Source organism: Pristis pectinata, chromosome 1, assembly GCF_009764475.1.
Source record: "Pristis pectinata isolate sPriPec2 chromosome 1, sPriPec2.1.pri, whole genome shotgun sequence".
NCBI classification, from domain to species: domain Eukaryota; kingdom Metazoa; phylum Chordata; class Chondrichthyes; order Rhinopristiformes; family Pristidae; genus Pristis; species Pristis pectinata.
Window position 1 is genome coordinate 119,532,622 of NC_067405.1, and position 20,939 is coordinate 119,553,560.

Sequence of the window (20,939 nt, forward strand, 5' to 3'; positions counted from 1 at the left end):
GATGAAGAAACTTTTTTTGAAAAAAGAATTTCTTAATTGCTCTAACAATCGGACATTTGCAAATATTAAATATTCTTTAAAAATGTTTAAGAGTTATGTTTCTCTAATAATTTTAATCCATATAAATGAATTTATTTCCACTATTATCTCATCTTTGCATTTTTGATTAGTGGCTGCCAAAAGGCCTTTTTGTATGTGTTGACTGCCAAGATAAGAATTGATGCCAACTAATGGGATATGCAAAAGGCCAGCATGTTTGATTTTTAATGGGTAATAAGTGAGTGGAAAATGGGTTTGACACCCAAATGTCCAATGAATGTACTGATAGAGCTTAATAAAACCTGCCTGGCAGCCAAGCATCAGTCAACTGCATTCATTCCTGAAAATGTTCTTGCAGATGTCTCCAGCACAGCAGGGATGTCAAGGTAAAGAAAAAGGCAGTGGTGAATTTGACAACTGCTGGTAAAGTTTGACCACAAAATCCAGCAGACAGGTGGCCCTGCTCCAGCAGGAACAAACACTTGCAAAGACCTGACCAAGAGCCTGAGACCCCTAAACACTGATGATCTGACATGTAAAAGCAACTTGCTATCTCTTTGTATCCCCTGTGATATAAACAGTGGTATGGTCTTATGTAAGTGGAACCTCTCCGTTGCTTGCCTCACTCCTGTGCAGCTGGTGAGGAGCAGCCTTTTGCTGACTTTTCTGCTGAGTAAGAGACCAGAAGGGAAGTCCATGCTGCTATGTTGGGTCAGAACTCCAAAATCTTTGTCACTTATAGTAAGCTCTAATATTAAGAACCTAAACTCCAAAGCTCACCAAGTTGGTGCATAACACAATCTGTGCGAACAATGCCTTTCCTAGAGACAACCAATAAAGCAATAGTGAGGCTACAGCAATTTTTTTTAGGTTGTGGGCACCATTGGTAAGGCCAGCAATTAGACTCCATCCCTAAGTGCCCTTGAGAAGATGATAGTGAGCTGCCTTCTCGAACCATTGTACCCCTGATGAAAGAATGCCTACGGTTTTGATGGAGAGGGAGATCCAGTCCTTAGAGCAAGGGGCAATTAAGAAACACAGTGATATACTACTAAAACAGAACATTACACAATTTAGAGGAGAGGACACAGGTGGTAGTGCTCCCTTGCATCTGCTATCTATGTTGCTCTTGGTAGAAGAGATTGGAATTTTATGAGGAGTTTCTGGAGTAACCAAGGTGAGTAACTACAGCATATATTTAGAAGGTACCACTGCAGTCAGTGTTTAGACTGGTAGATGGGCCATCAATATAGCAGGCTTCTTCCTCCTGGATGATTTTGTGTTTCATGAGTTTTGTTGGGGCTGCAGTCATCCAGGCAAGTAGAGAGTATTCTGCAACACTTCTGATCTGTGCCTTGTGGATGGTGGAGAAGCATTGCAGGATCAGGAGGTGGGTAAATCATCACAGGATACTCAGACTATGACCTGCTCTTGTAGCTACACTATTAATGCAACTGGCTCACTTGAGGCTAATCCTCACTCTGTTGGTGTGAAATCTCATTGAATGTCAAGCATAGATGTTTGGAATCTTCCTTATTGGAGAAGGTCATTGCCCAGCACTTCTATGGTGTGAATGTTACTAGCCATTGCTCAGCCCCTACCTATGTTCTTAAGCCTCCTTCATTGTAGCTGTGCTCCCACTTTTCTGTCACTAGTAAACACCAGGAAGCCCCACAATTTCATGTGTGCACTCTTAAACAAACAAACTTTGTTATTATCACTGCAACTGAGCAAAATGTCTTGAGATTGGCAACCCATCTCTCACAAGGTGTCAGCTTGAATGCAAACCAGTGTGTTTAAATTAAGTATGATTGGTGAGTTAGAGGCTTCCCAGCAAGTTAATACTTTCAATGATTTAAACCCTTATCAGTTCCCACAACGTGTACCATGAGTTAAAATTCAGACCTCTGGTTCTTTCCTTATGATGTCCTAATTAAACAATGTCATAGGAAATTTACTGCTTAAAATTCTACGACCCTTCTGTTAAAATATTGATATTTCAACTTCCTTGTAAATTGAAATCTATCCAGTGAACTTTATTTCAAACTACAGGTCATTGAATACTGTAAAGATTGCAAATTGATCTGAAAGCTGTAAAACTCATTTACATAATAGTGCTGCAGATGTAAATTTTATTCTCAGAACCATTCAATTATTTTAAGTGTACCAGGTGTTGAAGATGACTTTATTCTTTGTGGTAATCTTTTATATCTGTTTCCAACATCTTAATCTCTACTATGGTATTATGTGTACCATTAGGCTGAACAGGGATCATATTCAATCTTGTGCTTTCATATTTAGACTTAATTTGTCAGTTTGGTTAATCAGATATTTCAGTTCTTTTATTATTTTAAAAAGCTTCAAGAAAATCTTTATGGAAACACTTGAACAAATTGTACAGATGATTCTGTAATGATAAGATAAATCTGAAACATCCGTTTGCCAAAGGTCAAGAACAATTTACACCTGCAAATTAACTGCTGTTTTCTGTCAAGCTACTGTTACCTGATAACCATGCAGAATGATGCAGACCAAATATGATTGTGTGTTTGATTTTGGCTTTGGTGCAGATACAGTGGCATGCAAAAGTTTGGGCACCCCTGGTCAAAATTTCTGTTACTGCGAATAGTTAAGTGAGTAGAAGATGAACTGATCTCCAAAAGTCATAACGTTAAAGATGAAACATTCTTTTCAAAATTTCAAGCAAGATTAGTGTATTATTTTTGTTTTGTACAATTTTAGAGTGAAAAAAGGAAAGGAGCACCATGCAAAAGTTTGGGCACCCCAAGAGATTTGAGCTCCCAGATAACTTTTACCAAGGTCTCAGACCTTCATTAGCTTGTTAGGGCTATGGTTTGTTCACAGTCATCGTTAGGAAAGGCCAGGTAGTGCAAATTTCAAAGCTTTATAAATACCCTGACTCCTCAAACCTTGTCCCAACAATCAGCAGCCATGGGCTCCTCTAAGTAGCTGCCTAGCACTCTGAAAATTAAAATAAATGATGCCCACAAAGCAGGAGAAGGCTATAAGAAGATAGCAAGGCATTTTCAGGTCGCTATTTCCTCAGTTCGTAATGTAATTAAGAAATGGCAGTTAACAGGGATGGTGGAGGTCAAGCTGAGGTTTGGAAGACCAAGAAAATTTTCCGAGAGAACTGCTCATAGGATTGCTAGAAAGGCAAATCAAAACCCCTGTTTGACTGCAAAAGACCTTCAGGAAGATTTAGCAGACTCTGGAGTGGTGGTGCACTGTTCTACTGTGCAGCGACACCTGCACAAACATGACCTTCATGGAAGAGTCATTAGAAGAAAACCTTTCCTGCTTCCTCACCACAAAATTCAGCGTCAGAAGTTTGCAAAGGAACATCCAAACAAGCCTGATGCATTTTGGAAACAAGTCCTGTGGACAGATGAAGTTAAAGTAGAACTTATTGGCCACAATGAGCAAAGGTATGTTTGGAAAAAAAAAGGGTGCAGAATTTCATGAAAAGAACACCTCTCCAACTGTTAAGCACGGGGGTGGATCGATCATGCCTTGGGCTTGTGTTGCAGCCAGTGGCACGGGGAACATTTCACTGGTAGAGGGAAGAATGAATTCAATTAAATACCAGCAAATTCTGGAAGCAAACATCACACAGTCTGTAAAAAAGCTGAAGATGAAAAGAGGATGGCTTCTACAACAGGATAGTGATCCTAAGCACACCTCAAAATCCACAATGGACTACCTCAAGAGGCACAAGCTGAAGGTTTTCCCATGGCCCTCACAGTCCCCTGACCTAAACGTCATCGAAAATCTGTGGATAGACCTCAAAAGAGCAGTGCATGCAAGATGGCCTAAGAATCTCACAGAACTAGAAGCCTTTTGCAAGGAAGACTGGGTGAAAATCCCCCAAACAAGAATTGAAAGACTCTTAGCTGGCTACAGAAAGCATTTGCAAGCTGTGATACTTGGGGGTGTTACTAAGTACTGCCCATGCAGGGTGCCCAAACTTTTGCTTGGGGCCCCTTTTCCTTTTTTGTTATTTTGAAACTGTAAAAGATGGAAATAAAAAAAGTAATCTTGCTTAAAATAATAAAGAAATGTGTCATCTTTAACTTTATGCCTTTTGGAAATCAGGTCATCTTTTACGCACTTAGCTATTCACAGTAACAGAAATTTTGACTAGGGATGCCCAAACTTTTGCATGCCACTGTATTTGTAAGTATGCTGGAACAAGGTGATTCTTTGTTTACTGTGTGCTGCTCTGTTGATATAAATTTAAAATTAATTTTGTATTCTATAAATTGCTAAGAAGTGTCAACAAAATAAATATATTTCTGATACATCCAAAGATTATCGCAGAAAGTATGTCTAACTGAGAATGTGAAGAGGCATATTACACATTTTTTTGCATCACAGAACTTGTACTTCATCCCTCGACAAACCAGTCACCAAAACCAGTGTCCTCTTGCAGGAGCATTTAAAGAAGTTGCTCTGCAAAAACGCCTGTAGTTGCAGGTGCCAGGAAAACATCAGACAAAAGCTTATGCAGCCAAATTGACTATTTGTTCTGTGACCCTGGCCTCCAGAGGTAATGGCACAATTTGTTTATTTTACAGCAGAGTGTCAACAAGGAAGAGAACTTCTTCATTATTGATGTTGTAACATTATCGAGGCAAAAAACTTCAATTAAACTTCAAAATACTGCAAATACCAATTTTTAAATTTACTATTCAATTAAGTGTTTCATGTAATTTCAAGTAGAGACCTATTTCAGAAGTGGAAGAAGTTCTGCTTCAGTCGGTCTACGCCATGGTCAGATCCTTGGACTCAGGAAAGATACATTTGTCTTGTAAAGTTACAGCACAAGGTTGAGCTTTCTCCTTTACATGATGTTTTACTGAAATTTTCAAGAGATTGCTAGATTTTGTTGAGTAAATGTCTGGTAGCAATCATGATCTAATTGAATGCAGACCAAGCTTCATGGACTGAATAATCCACTTTTGTTATAAAAAACAGAATATCCTGGAAGCTCTTAATGGGATAGGGAGCATCTATGGAAAGAGAAACCAAGTTAACATTTCAGGTCGAAGAACCTTCATCAAAATTAGGAAAATAAGAAAACAAGTCAGTTTCAAGTTGCAGAGAGGGATTGGGGTGTGGGAGGGAAACGTGTGGATAGAACAAAGGGAACATCACAGATAGGATGAGATCATGGTTGTCCAGATGATTCCAAAGTTTATGAAACCATTTGGTTAATAGATTAATGAGGAAAAATAAAGGAATATGTTGGAGTTTCAGAATGCAGATCAGAGTTGTTGCTGAAACCAACAGGAGAATGCTGAAAATGCTCTGCAGATCAAGCAGTGTCTGTGGGAAGAGAAAAAGCAAGTTAATGTTACAGATCGAAAATCTTACTGGAGAACTGGCCAGTTCGGTTCAAACAGGAAAAGCAGGAAATTGTTGAAATCAATTTTGAGCCCAAACATCCCGTGATGGAAGATTAGGTTCCTCAAGCTTCCGTTGGGCTTTGTTGGAACAGTGCAGGAGGCCACAGATGGATATGTCAAAGTGGGAGTGGAATTAAAGTGTCAGGCAACTGGAAGCTCAGGGTCGTCATTGCAGACTGAACAGAAGTGTTCTGCAAAGCTCTCTGCTCTTGTTATTGCCCCCAACATGCAGATAGCTTTGTGGAACACCTCTGTTCAGTCAGAATAACATTTTGCTATTTTCTTGATACTTTTTTTTGTTTAGAACAAGGTTTACAACAACTCTAATGTGATTGCACTTCCTCCTGTGTAAAATTTTAGACATAAAAAAATTCTATTCCATAATGTTGCAGTAATTTACATTTTCTTCTCTTTTTCCTGTCCTGCATAATTCAGTTCAGCATAATTTTCTCATAATTGGCCTGTTAATAAGGCCTTAACTATCTTTAGGCAGGCAGGAGGGTAATTTTTGCTTGCTCAGTTTTACTCAGGAATTTGATCAAGTTATGATGTTAAAAGCAAGGAAAATTTATCAGTCTTGGTCTTGTCACTTAAACATTTTTGTTCTAATTAATAGACGATAGAATCTCAAACAGATTAAATAGGCAATTGGAAAAGCATGGATCCAGCAGAATAAGATTTCTATATGATCTAAGCATTGTAAAAGAAAAACAGTATAAATGTATTTCCCAATTACTAAATGGATAAGTCCCAAGGGCTTGATGGGATCCATCCCAAGTTATTGAGAGAGGCAACAGAGGAGATTGCTGGAGCCTTGAAAGAGATCTTCGTATCCTCTTTAGCCAAAAATGATGTCCAGAGGACTGGAGAATAGCCTTTGTTGTTCTGTTTAAGAAGGGCAATAGAGACAAACCAGGAAATTATAGGCTGGTGAGTCTTACATCAGTGGTAGGAAAATTATGAGAGGAGTTACTTAGGGATAGGATCTACTCGCATCTGGAAAAGCATGGGATAGTCCACATGGCTCTTTGTTGGGGAGGTCATGTCTTAAACTTGTTTGAGTTTATAGAGGTGATGAAGATGACTGATGAGGGCAGGGTAGTGGATATTGTATGCATGGACTTTAGTAAAGCCAAGGTCCCACATGGTAGGGTGATCCCAAAGATTAGGGCACATGGGATCCATGGAGACTTGGTAGATTGGATTCAAAATTAGCTTGGCCATAGAAGATAGTGGTGGAGGGCTGTTATTTTGATTGGAGCCCTGTGACCGGTGGTGTTCTGCTAGAATAAATGCTGGGACCCTTGTTGTTTGTGATATATATAAATAATCTGGACGAAAATCTAGGTGGGCTGATGAGCAAGTTTGCAGATGACACAGAAATTGGTGAAGTTGTGGATAGTGAGGAAGGTTGCAGGATATAAACCAGCTGCAAATGTGGGCAGGGAAATGGCAGATGGAGTTTAATCCAGACAAGTGTGAGGTGTTGCACTTTGAGAGGTCAAATGTAAAGGGAAAGTAGACAGTTAGGAACATTGAAGTGCAGAGGGATCTTGGGATGCACATTCATAGCTCCCTGAAAGTGGCAGCACGAGTAGATAGGGTGGTAAAAAAGGTGTACTGCATATTTGCCTTCATCGGCTGGGGTGTTGAAGGCAGATGTGCTCCGGAAGTCTTATTGCATCTGTACAAACCTTTGGTTAGGCCACATATGGAGCGTTGTGTGCAATTCTGGTTGCTGCATTACAGGGAGAATGTGGAGGCTTTGGAGAGGGTGCAGAAGAGGTTCACCAGGGTGTTTCCTGGAATTGAGAATGTTGGCTACAAGGAGAAGTTGGACAAATGTAAATTGTTTTCTCTGGAGCTTCGGAGGCTGAGTGGTGACCCGATAAGGTATATAAAATTATGAGACACACAGATGGGGTAGATAGAGTCTCTTTCCTACTGTGGAAAATGTCAAATACGAGAGGGCATAGCTTTAAGGTGAGAGGGGGAAAGTTAAAAGGAGATTTATGAGGCAAGTTTTATTTTAACGCAGGGTGGTAGGTGCTTGGAATGTGCTGCCAGAGAAGTGGTGGAAGCAGGTATGATAGCAGTGTTCAAGAGGCATTTAAGCAGGTACATGAATAGGCAGGGAATGGTAGGAAATGGACCATGTGCAGGCAGATGGGATATATTTGGATTGGCATCATGGTTGGCACAGACACCGTGGGCTGAAGCACCTGTTCCTGTGCTGTACTGTTCTATATTCTATGTTCCACTAGTGAAACAGTAACTTCTTCTTTTTAAAGTGACATCAACACAGAGGGTAATAGGGCTTCTACACCTTTGCAATGTAATATTTCCTGGGTTTACAATAAGAATATACTGTGTACTTCCACTTAACTACTGCGTACTGTTACAATCCACTTAAATTGGTTACATAATTGCATCATTTATTGTATTTTTCTCCAACAGGTAGAAAGAAAAAGTATGTTGAACATCTACTGAACCCATGCTTCAAAGATTACACAACCAATGGTCAAATTTTGAAACCTGTTTGTGTATATATTCAGCTCTCAGCATTGGACTAGTTTCATAATTATTCATCAGTACTATGTAAAAACTTAGTTTTACATGCCTTCTACTCAAATCAACATTAAATGGACTGTATGCAGTCTACTCATTTCTGTGGGTGTCCCACCAGATAGGTTTGGCTAGATTTTACCAGCCAGATTTAAACTTAGATGAAAAACACTGATGCTGGAGGAACTCTGTCGGCCAGGCAGCATCCGTGGAGAAAAGCAGGCGGTCAACGTTTCAGGTCAGGACCCTTCTTCAGGAATGAAGATAGGAAAAGGGGAAGCCCAATATATAGGAGGGAAAAGCAGACCAGTGATAGGTGGACAAAATAGGGGAGCTGGGGTGGGCGCAAGGTGGTGATAGGTAGATGCAGGTAAGAGATAGTGATAGGTAGGTGTGGGGGAGCAGGAGAGAGCAGATCCACTAGGGGATGGGTCAAAGGTAAGGAGAGAAAAGAAGGGTGGAGATTCCTTAAAGTACTAGAATTCAATGTGCATGCTGTTAGGCTGCAACGTGGCCTCCTCTACATTGGTGAGGCCAAACACAGACTAAGTGACCATTTCGCAGAACACCTGCACTCTGTCCATAACTGCAATATGCCTCTCTCCACTGCCAGTCAGATAAATTCCCCCTCCCACACTATCACAGAAATGTCAGTCCTCGGCCTCCTCCACTGCCAGGAGAATTCCAAGCGCAAACTGGAGGAACAGCACCTCATTTTCCATCTTGGAACCTTGCAGCCTAACGACATGAACATTGAATTCTCCCACTTTAAGTAATCCCCACACCCCTTCCCACCCCCCCCCCCCGACTATGCCTCTTCTTTTCTTCCCTTTCCTAGCCTCTCTTTTTTCTACCCCGTCCTTTTTCCTCTCTTTTCCTTTGACCCATCCCCCAGCAGATCTGCTCTCCCCCCCTCCCCCGCACCTGCCTATCACTATCTCCTACATTCATCTACCTATCACCACCCTGTGCCCACCCCGCCTCCCCTCTTTTGTCCACCGATCACTGCTCTGCTTTTCCCTCCTATATATCGGGCTTCCCATTTTCCTATCTTCAGTCCTGAAGAAGAGTCCTGACCCGAAATGCTGACTGCCTGCTTTTCTCCACAGATGCTGCCTGGCCTGCTGAGTTCCTCCAGCATCTTTGTGTTTTTCATCTAGATTCCAGCATCTTCAGTCCTTTGTTTCCCCAAATTTAAATTTACTTTATTATGGCACAGAAAGAAGCTATTCAGCCTGTTGGATCCAGAAGAACATTCCCCTTCTCTTCTTCATGTAGCCCTACAACATCTTTGCAACCTTCCCAAAATAAAGACCAACATTTTGTTAATCTTTTCAGCATGAGCATTACTGGAGGCTTGCTGGTATGATAATTACCCTAAATGATGGGTTTACACCCCACCATAAAATTGTGAACAAAATCCAGATTAACAGTCCAGTGCAGGTTCTCTACAGTGCCCATAATTATCTCTCAACCAAACTGACTATAGCAGATTCAACAAATAATCTGCTGGAAGAACTCAACTGGTCGAGCAGCATCTGTGGGAGGAAAGGAATTGTTGACGTTTTGAATTGAAACCCTGCGTCAACACAGCAGATTATCTGTCTGTAGCAGATTATCTGGCCTTTGTCACTTTGCTGTTTGCGAGGCAGTTTAGTCATTCAATGTGTGCAAAGTATCTCTGGTGTTTTCTGTTTGCAGTGACAAACTTCAAAAATACTTAATTGGCTGTACTCTGGAGCAAAAATACTTAAATAGGCTGTAAAGTGCTCTCTGGTATCCTGAAGTAAAGGAAACTCAAATTGGGTGTGTAGCAGATTGTCTAACCAGTACCATCTGTTTGGTTCCCCGTTGTAAAATGTGGTTTTCTTTGTATTCAAGTCTACTTTTATTTATGTTTTTTTTCCGTTATTGATCTGTTACATCATGAAGTTTATCACTGCAGCTTATTCTAAATGTGGTCTCTGAGCAGTTGAAACCACCTTGTGAAGGACCATGATATATTTCTTATAACCCATGACTCAGACGATGTGAAGTTGTAAGCGATTTAGAGGCAGTAACATGAGTGGGATATAAATCACCTTCCTTATCTGCATTACGCAAATCATTCGTAGGAAAGCAATTTGTAATTTTATGACATAGGAACAATTTGCATTTACATAGCACTCCTTTTGTAAAAATATGCCTCAGAGCAGTTAGGCATGCCAGTATCGTACCTGGAAAATTTAATGTAACCAAAGCACAGAAATGTTTCTTTGGTGTTTTACAACCCCAAAGACACCTACATGAGACTATTGTTTATTAACTACAGCTCTGCCTTCAATACAATAATCCCAAACAAGCTTGTCACCAAACTCCGAGACCAAGGACTTAACACCTCCCTCTGTAACTGGATCCTTGACTTTCTAACAAACAGACTGCAATCAGTGAGGAAAGGCAGCAATACCTCCAGCACGATTATTCTCAGCACTGGTGCCCCACAAGGCTGCGTCCTCAGCCCTCTACTCTACTCCCTATACACTCATGACTGTGTGGCCAGATTCTGCTCTAACTCCATCTACAAGTTTGCAGATGATACCACCATTGTAGGCCCTATCTCAAACAGCGATAAGTCAGAGTACAGGAAGGAGATAGAGAGCTTAGTGGAATGGTGTCATGACAACAACCTCTCTCAATGTCAACAAAACAAAAGAGCTGGTCATTGATGTCAGGAAAGGGGGTGGTGTACATGCACCTGTCTACATCAATGGTGCTGAGGTCGAGAGGGTTGAGACCTTCAAGTTCCTGGGAGTGAACATCACCAACAGCCTGTCCTGGTCAAATCATGTAGATGCCACGGCCAAGAAAGCTCACCAGCACCTCTACTTCCTCAGGAGGCTAAAGAAATTTGGTTTGTCCCCTTTGACTCTCACCAACTTTTACCGATGCACCATAGAAAGCATCCTATCAGGATGTATCACGGCTTGGTACAGCAGCTGCTCTGCCCAGGACCACAAGAAACTGCAGAGAGTTGTGGACACAGCCCAGCGCATCATGGACACCAGTCTCCTCTCCTTGGACTCTGTCTTTACCTCTCGTTGTCTTGGTGTAGCAGCCAGCATAATCAAAGACCCCATCAACCCGGGACATTCTCTCTTCTCTCCTCTTCCATCAGGTAGAAGATACAGGAGCCTGAGGGCACGTACCACCAGACTTAAGGACAGCTTCTACCCCACTGTGATAAGACTATTGGACGGTTCCCTTATACAGTGAGATGGACTATGACCTCAATCTACCTTGTTGTGACCTTGCACCTTATTGCACTGCACTTTCTCTGTAGCTGTGACACTTTACTGTTACTGTTTTTACCTGTACTACATCAATGCACTTTGTACTAACTCAATGTAACTGAATGTAATGAATTGACCTGTACGTTTGGTTTGTAAGACAAGCTTTTCACTGTACCTCAATACAAGTGACAATAATAAACCAATACATTTCATTTCTTTTAAATTTTAGTGCAATAAGGGTCAACACTTTTGGTGTTTACATTTAGTCAAGGTTCTCCATATGTGAAATATCCACCAAGTATCCAGTAGCCCCACACACCTCCCCAGATAAAGCTACCCTCTGATCTGCATCTTTGTCCTGGCTCTGTGGTCACTTAAATGAGCTAGAAGGTGCTGCCTGACCACACCCCAATCATTTAATCTGCCTTAGATGCAAAACCAGTCCTTTCATCTTTTTCTTTCCACCATCCAGTAACCCAGACAGTCCTTCCAGGTGAACCAGCGATTCACTTGCACTTCTTCCAATCTAGTGTATTGCATTCGTAATGTGGTCTGCTCTGCACCGGAGAAACCAAATGCAAATTGGGTTTCTGCATTGTGAAGCACCAGAGTTCTCTCCACAGGGGAAACACTGAGCTTCTGGTTGCCTGCCACTTTAATTTCCAGCCCACTTCCACTCTGATCTATCTGGTTGTGGCCTCCTGCACTGTGATAATGAAACTTGAGTGGGAGGGAAAGCAGCCAGAAGTTGTGGTACATGTTGGTACCAACGACATAGATAGGAAGAGGGATGAGATCCTGAAAAGTGAGTTTAGGGGGCTAGGCAGAAGGCTGAAGAACAGGACCTCAAGGGTAGCAATCTCAGGATTGCTGCTAGTGCCATGTGATAGTGAAGGTAAGAATAGGAGATGGCAGTTGAATGCATGACTGAGGAGTTGGTGCAGGGGGCAAGGTTTTAGATTTTTGGATCATTGGGATCTCTTCTGGGGAAGGTGGGACCTGTACAGAGTGGATGGGTTACACCTGAACTCGAGGGGGACCAATATCCTTGCAGGCAGGTTTGTTAGTGTGGTTCGGGAGGGTTTAAACTAGTTTGCAAAGGGGATGGGAATGGGAGGGATAGGTCAGTGGAAAAAGTGCATGGAGTAAAGTCAGATCTAACATATAGAGAGGCTTTAAGGAGAAGCAGAGTATAGGGTATAAAAATGGAAAGGTGGATGGGCTAAAGTGCATTTACTTAAATGCAAGTAGTATCAGGAATAAGGGTGATGAACTGAGAGCTTGGATAAATACATGGAACTATGATATTGAGGCTCTTGCAGGGACTTGGCTGTCAACAGGGCAGGAATGGATACTGAATATTCCCAGATTTCAGTGTTTTGAAAGGGATAGTGAGGGGGGAGAAGAGGAGGGGTGGCGTTACTGGTCAGGGATACTATTACAGCTGCAGAAAGGGTGGATAATGTAGCAGGATCCTCTCTAGAGTCAGTATGGGTGGAAGTTAGGAACAAGAAAGGAGCAGTTACTCTACTGGGAGTATTCTATAGGCCGCCTGGTAGCAGCAAGGATTCTGAGGAGCAGATTGGGAGGCAGATTTTGGAAAGGTGCAAAAGTAACAGGGCTGTTATCATGGGAGACTTCAACTTCCCAAATATTGATTGGCACCTGCTTAGTACCAAAGGTTTAGATGGGAAAGAGTTTGTAAAGTGTGTCCAGGATGGATTCCTGTCACAGTATGTTGACAGGCCAACTAGAGGGAATGCCACATTAGATCTAGTATTAGGTAATGAACCAGGTCAGGTGACAGATCTCTCAGTGGGTGAGCATTTGGGGGACAGTGACCACTGCTCCCTAACCTTTAGTATTGTCATGGACAAGGATAGGAGCAAAGAGGACAGGAAGATATTTAATTGGGGAAGGGCAAATTATGAGGCTATAAGGCTAGAACTTGCGAGTGTAAATTGGGATGACATTTTTGAATGGAAATGTACTATGGAGATGTGGTCGATGATCAGGGATCTCTTGTAGGATGTTGGGGATAAATTTATCCCGGTGAGGCAGAGAAAGAATGGCAGGGTGAAGGAACCATGGGTGACAAGAGAGGTAGTCATCTAGTTAGGAGGAAGAAGGCAGCATACGTAAGGTGTAGGCAGCAAGGATCAGATAGGTTTCTTGAGGAATATAGGGTGGCAAGGAAGGAACTTAAAGGGCTGAGGAGAGCAAGAAGGGATCATGAAAAGGCCTTGGCGAGTAGGGTTAAGGAAAATCCCAAGGCTTTTTTCACTTATGTGAAGGGCAGAAGGATGACGAGAGTGAAGGTAGGACCGATTAGAGACAAAGGTGGGAAGATGTACCTGGAAGCTGTGGAAGTGGGTGAGGTCCTCACTGAATACTTCTCTTCAGTATTCACCAAGGAGAGGGGCATTGATGACGCTGAGGGCAGTGTTGGTAAGGTTAATGTTCTAGATCATGTGGATATCAAGAGAGAGAATGTGTTGGAACTGTTAGAAAATATTAGGACAGATAAGTCCCCGGGCCTTACAGAATATTCCCCAGGCTGCTCTGTGAGGTGAGGGAGGAGATTGCTGAACCATTGGCTAGGATCCTTGAGTCCTCGTTGTCCATGGGAATGGTACTGAAGGGTGGCAAATGTTGTCCCCTTATTCAAAAAGGGTAGTAGGGATAGTCCAGGGAATTATAGACCAGTGAGCCTTACATCTGTGGTGGGCAAGCTGTTGGAAAGGATTCTTAGAGATAGGATATATGGGCATTTAGAGAATCATGGTCTGATCAGGGACAGCCAGCATGGCTTTGTGAAGGGCAGATCATGTCTCAAAAGCCTGATAGGGTTCTTTGAGGAGGCAACCAGGCAGATTGATGAGGGTAGTGCAGTAGATGTGGTCTACATGGATTTTAGTAAGGCATTATAACCGTAGAACACTACAGCACAGAAAACAGGGCATTCGGCCCTTCTAGTCTGTGCCAAAACAGTATTCCGCTAGTCCCATTTACCTGTACCCAGTCCATAACCCTCCAGACCTCTCCTGTCCGTGTATCTATCCAATTTATTCTTAAAATTCAAGAGTGAGCATGCATTTACTACATCAGATGGCAGCCCGTTCCATACTCCCACCACTCTTTGAGTGAAGAAGTTCCCCCTAAACTTTTCCCCTTTCACCCTAAAGCCATGTCCTCTCGTACTTACCTCTCCTAATCTAGGTGGAAAAAGCCTACTCGCATTAACTGTCTATACCCCTCAATTTTGTAAACCTCTATCAAATCTCCCCTCATTCTTCTGCGCTCCAAGGAGTAAAGTCCTAACCTGTTCAGTCTTTCCCTGTAACTCAACTCCTGAAGACCCAGCAACATTCTAGTAAATCTCCTCTGCACTCTTTCAATCTTACAAGTATCCTTCCTATAGTTAGGTGACCAGAACTGCACACAATACTCCAAATTTGGCCTCACCAATGTCTTATACAACCTCACCATAACATCCACACTCCTATACTCAATACTTTGATTTATGAATGCCAGGATGCCAAATGCCTTCTTTACAAGGCTGTCTACCTGTGATGCCACTTTCAGGGAATTATGTATCTGAACTCCCAGATCCCTTTGTTCCTCTGCACTCCTCAGTACCCTACCATTTACTGTGTATGTCTACCTTGATTTGTCCTTCCAAAATGCAACACCTCACACTTGTCTGCATTAAATTCCATCTGCCATTTTCTGACCCATTCTTCCAGTTAGTTCAGATCCCTCTGCAAGCTTTGAAAGCCTTCCTCACTGTCCACTACACCTCCAATCTTAGTATCATCAGCAAACTTGCTGATCCAATTTACCACATCATCTAGATCATTGATATAGACAACAAACAACAATGGCCCCAGCACAGATCCCTGAGGCACACCACTAGTCTCAGGCCTCCAGTCTGAGAAACAATTATCCACTACCACTGTCTTCTCCCACACAGCCAATTTCGAATCCAGTTTACAACCTTTCCATGGATACCTAGTGTCTGAACCTTCTGAACTAACCTCCCATGTGGGACCTTGTCAAAGGCCTTACTAAAGTTCATGTAGACAACATCCACAGCCTTTCCTTCATCTATTTTCTTGGTAACCTCCTCAAAAAAACTCTACAAGATTCATTAAACACAATCTACCATGCACAAAGCCATGCTGACTATCCCTAATCAGCTCTTGGCTATCCAAATACTTGTATATCTGATCTCTCAGAACACCTTCCAATAATTTACCCACTGCTGATGTCAGGCTCACTGGCCTGTAATTACCTGGTTTACCTTTAGATCCTTTTTTAAACAATGGAACTACATGAGCTACCCTCCAGTCCTCCGGCACTGCACCCGCGGCTAAGGACATTTTAAATATATTTGCCAGGGCCCCTGCAATTTCTACACTAGTCTCTCTCAATGTCCGAGGAAATATCTTATCAGGCCCGGGGGATTTATCTACTTTTATTCGCTGTAAAGCAGCAAGCACCTCCTCCTCTTTAATCTCTATATGTTCCATGACACTATTGCCTGTTTCCCTTCCTTCCATATCCACTATGCCAGTCTCCTGAGTAAATACTGATGCAAAAAACTGTTTAAGATCTCCCCCATCTCCTGAGGCCCCACACATAGACGACCACTCTGATCTTCTAGGGGACCAATTTTGTCCCTTACTACCCTTTTACTCTTCATATACTTGTAGAAACCCTTCAGCTTTACGGTCACATTATCTGCCAAAGCAACCTCATGTCTTTTTGCCTTCCTGATTTCCTTTTTAGTATTTTCTTACTTTTTCTATACTCTTCAAGTACCTCATTTGTTCCTAGTTGCCTATACCTGCTATATACCTCTTTCTTAACCAGATTGCCAATATCCCTTGAAAACCAAGGTTCCCTATGCTTGTCAACTTTGCCTTTAATCCTGGCAGGAACATGCAAACTCTGCACTCTCAAAATTTTGCCTTTGAAGGCCTTCCACTTACTGGGCACATCCTTGCCAGAAAACAACTTATTGGTATTGGTTTATTATTGTCACTTGTACCGAGGTACAGTGAAAAACTTGACTTACAAACCGATCTTACAGGTCAATTCATTACACAGTACAGTTACATCAAGTTAGTACAGAGTGCATTGATGTAGTACAGGTAAAAAAAACAACAGTACAGAGTAAAGTGTCACAGCTACAGTGAAAGTGCAGTGCAATAAGGTGCAAGGTCACAACAAGGTAGATCATGAGGTCATGGGTCATAGTCCATCTCATTGTATAAGGGAACTGTTCAATAGTCTTATCACTGTGGGGTAGAAGCTGTCCTCAAGTCTGGTGGTACGTGCCCTCAGGCTCCTGTATCTTCTACCCAATGGAAGAGTAGAGAAGAGAATGTTCCGGGTGGGAGGGGTCTTTGATTATGCTGGCTGCTTCACCAAGACAATGAGAGGTAAAGACAGAGTCCAAGGAGGGGAGACTGGTGTGTGTAATGCGCTGGGCTGTGTCCACAACTCTCTGCAGCTTCTTGAGATCTTGGGCAGAGCAGTTGCCATACCAAGCCGTGATACATCCAGATAGGATGCTTTCTGTGGTGCATCGGTAAAAGTTGGTGAGAGTCAAAGGGGACAAACCAAATTTCTTTAGCCTCCTGAGGAAGCAGAGGCACTGGTGAGCTTTCTTGGCCATGGCATCCATGTGGTTTGTCCAGGACAGGTTGTTGGTGATGTTCACTCCCAGGAACTTGAAGCTGTCAACCCTCTTGACCTCAGCACTATTGATGTAGACTGGTGTATGTACACCACCCCCTTTCCTGAGGTCAATGACCAGCTCTTTAGTTTTGTTGACATTGAGGGAAAGGTTGTTGTCATGACACCATTCCACTAAGCTCTCTCTCTCCTTCCTGTACTCCAATTCATCACTGTTTGAGATACAGCCTACAACAGTAGTATCATCTGCAAACTTGCAGATGGAGTTAGAGCATAATCTGGCCACACAGTCATAACTGTATAGGGAGTGGAGTAGAGGGCTGAGGATGCAGCCTTGAGGTGCACCAGTGTTGAGAATAATCATGCCGGAGGAATTGCTGCCTATCCTCACTGATTGCGGTCTGTTGGTTAGAAAGTCAAGGATCCAGTTACAGGGGGAGGTGTTGAGTCCTAGGTCTTGGAGTTTGGTGACAAGCTTGCTTGGGATTATTGTATTGAAGGCAGAGCGGTAGTCAATAAACAATAGTCTAACATAAGTATCCTTACTGTCCAGATGCTCCAGAGCTGAGTGTAGGGCCAGGGAGATGGCATCCACTGTAGACCTGTTTCGGCGATAGGCGAATTGCAATGGGTCCACGTTGTCTGGGAGGCTGGAGTTGATGTGTGCCATGACCAGCCTCTCAAAGCACTTCATGATGGTGGATGTCAGAGCCACTGGTCGGTAGTCATTGAGGCATGTTACCTTGCTTTTCTTTGGTACCAGAATGATAGTGGTCTTCTTAAAACAGGAGGGAACCTGAGATTGAAGCAGGGAGAGGTTGAATATGTCCACAAATACTTCTGCCAGCTGATCAGCACAAGATCCAAGCACGTGGCCCAGGACACCATCTTCGGAAGACTGATCTTACGTCCTCCACTGTGATCACAGGTTCAGCTGCATTGGTGGCTGTCAGAGTGGATGGTGACAATCCCCTTCCTTTTTGTTCAAAACGTGCATAGAATGCATTAAGTTCATCAGGAAGGGATGCGCGGTTGTTAGCTATGCAGCCTGACTTCGTCTTTTAACCTGTTATGGCATGTAAGCCCTGCCATAACTGGTGGCTGGTCAGGGACTATTTTGAGTTGGTATTGCCTCTTGGCATCCCTTATAGCTTTACGAAGGTCATACCTCACTTTCTTGTACAGATCAGGATTACCAGATTTGTGTGCAGCAGTCCTCTCCTTCAGTAGGGAGTGGATCTGCCGGTTCATCCATGGCTTCCCGTTTGGCAACACCTGTATTGTCCTCTTTGGTACACAGTCCTCCACACACTTGCTGATAAAGTCTGTGATGGTGGTGGCATACTCATCAAGGCTGGCAGCTGAGTCTTATCCCAATCCACTCTTCCTAGATCCTTTCTCATTTCCACAAAATTGGCCTTTCTCCAATTTAAAACCTGAACCAGAGGACCAGACCTGTCCTTATCCATAATTAATTTGAAACAAATGACATTATGGTCACTGGACCCAAAATGCTCACCTACACATACTTCTGTCACCTGACCTGTCTGGTTCCCTAATAGGAGATCAAGTATTGCATTCTCTCTCGTTGGTACCTCTATATATTGATTTAGAAAACTTTCCTGAACACATTTGACAAATTCCAAGCCATCCAGCCCTTTCACAGTGTGGGAGTCCCAGTCAATATGTGGAAAGTTAAAATCCCCTACTATTACAACTTTGTTTCTTACATCAGTCTGCTATCTCACTACAGATTTGTTCCTCCAATTCCCTCTGACTATTGGGCAGTCTATAATACAACCCTATTGGTGTGGCCACACCTTTCCTATTTCTCAGCTCCACCCATATGGAGTCAGTAGACGAGCCCTCTGGGCTGTCCTGTCTATGCACAGCTGTGATATTTTCCCTGACTAGTAATACCACTCCTCCCCCTTTCATCCCTCCCCTCTATCACATCTGAAACAACGGAACCCTGGAACAGTAAGCTGCCAGTCCTGCCCCTCCTGCATCCAAGTCTCACTAATAGCAATAATGTCGTAATCTCCCATGGCAATCCACGGCCTAAGCTCATCTGCCTTACCTACAATACTTCTTGCATTGAAATAGATGCACCTGAGAACATTTCTATCATGTACAAACCTTTGATTTTTGTCGATACCTGCAGTCCTGGCATGACCTTTTCCCTCCTCCATCTCACTATCTGCTCTAACACTCTGGTTCCCCTCCCCCTGCAAATCTAGTTTAAACTCCCCAGAGCAGCACTAGCAAACCTACCTGCAAGTATGTTAGTCCCCCTCCAGTTCAGGTGCAAACCTTCCTGTTGGAACAGGTCCCACCTTCCCTGGAACAAAGCCCAATTGTCTAGAAACATGAAGCCCTCCCTCCTGCACCAATTCCTTAGCCACGTATTTAGCTGCATGATCCTCCTATTTCTAGCCTCAGTAGCTCATGGCACAGGTAGCAATCCTGAGATTGCAACCTTGGAGATCCTGTCTTTCAACTTTGCACCTAATTCTCTAAACTCTTTGCAGGACCTCCTCCTCTTTCCTATCCACATCATTGGTCCCTACGTGGACCACGACATCTGGCTGCTCACCCTCCCTCCTGAGAATATCGAGAACTCGATCCGAGATATCGCAGACCCTGGCACTAGGGAGGCAACAGACCAGCCAGGATTCTCAATCTCTCCCACAGAACCTCCTATCTGTCCCCCTAACTATCAAATCCCCTATCACTACCACTCTCTTCTTTTCCCTCCTTCCTTTCTGAGCTGATGGTCACATCTCGGTGCCAGAGACCCGACCACTGCAACTTGTCCCTGGTAGGTTATCCCCACCAGCAGTATCCAAAATGGTATACTTATTGTTGATGGGAACGGCCACAGGGGTGCTCTGCTCTTTCAGTCTATACCCCTTTCCTTTCCTGACAGTCACCCAGCTACCTGCCTCCTGACTTTTAGTGGTGACTATCTCCCTGAAACTCCTGTCTATTTCTGCCTCACGAATGATCCGAAGTTCATCCAGCTCCAGTTCCCTAACTCAGTTTGTCAGGAGCTGCAGCTGAATGCACCTTTTACAGGCATGGTCATCAGGGACAGGTGTGTTGTCCTAGACTTCCCACATACTGCAGACAGAGCACACAACCACCCTAGCTGCTGCCATCACTACCTACTCCTAAGTTAATTAAATTAAAGGAAATTACCATCCTTACCTCTCTGGGAGCAAGCTCTTCCTCAGCCTCTGCTCACCAAAGCCTCAAAGCTCCACTCTTACCCTGGGCCACTCCTCTTCAGTTACCCCTCCTTATATTTGTCCCTGCCAATTACCTCGAGTACACACTCCCAATAATCAAGCACGCAACACTCTGTTTAACCCTTCAGTTGCCCTCCACTTATTAAGCTTTTGAAATAAACTCACCAGACCTGAAAAGGAACTGGTGCCCTAACGGCTGCTGGGCTCCTTCTGTAAAAGAAAAGCCCACGAAACACGCAAGCTTTTGAAATACACTCACCCGACCTGAAAGGGAACTGCTGCTCCAACTGCTGCCGGGCATTTGGTAGGCTTCCACATGGTAGGCTTCTTCAAAAGGACAGAGGGCATGGGATCCAGGGAAGCTTGGCCGTGTGGCTTCAGAATTGGCTTGCCTGTAGAAAGCAGAGGGTTGTGGTGGAGGGAGTGCATTCAGATTGGAGGGCTGTGACTAGCGGTGTCCCACAAGGATCGGTTCTGGGACCTCTGCTTTTCATGATTTTTATTAATGACTTGGATGAGGGGGTAGAAGGGTGGGTTGGCAAGTTTGCAGATGACACAAAGGTTGGTGGTGTTGTGGATAGGGTGGAGGACTGTCGAAGACTGCAGAGGGACATTGATAGGATGCAGAGCTGGGCTGAGAAGTGGCAGATGGAGTTCAATCCAGAGAAGTGTGAGGTGGTACA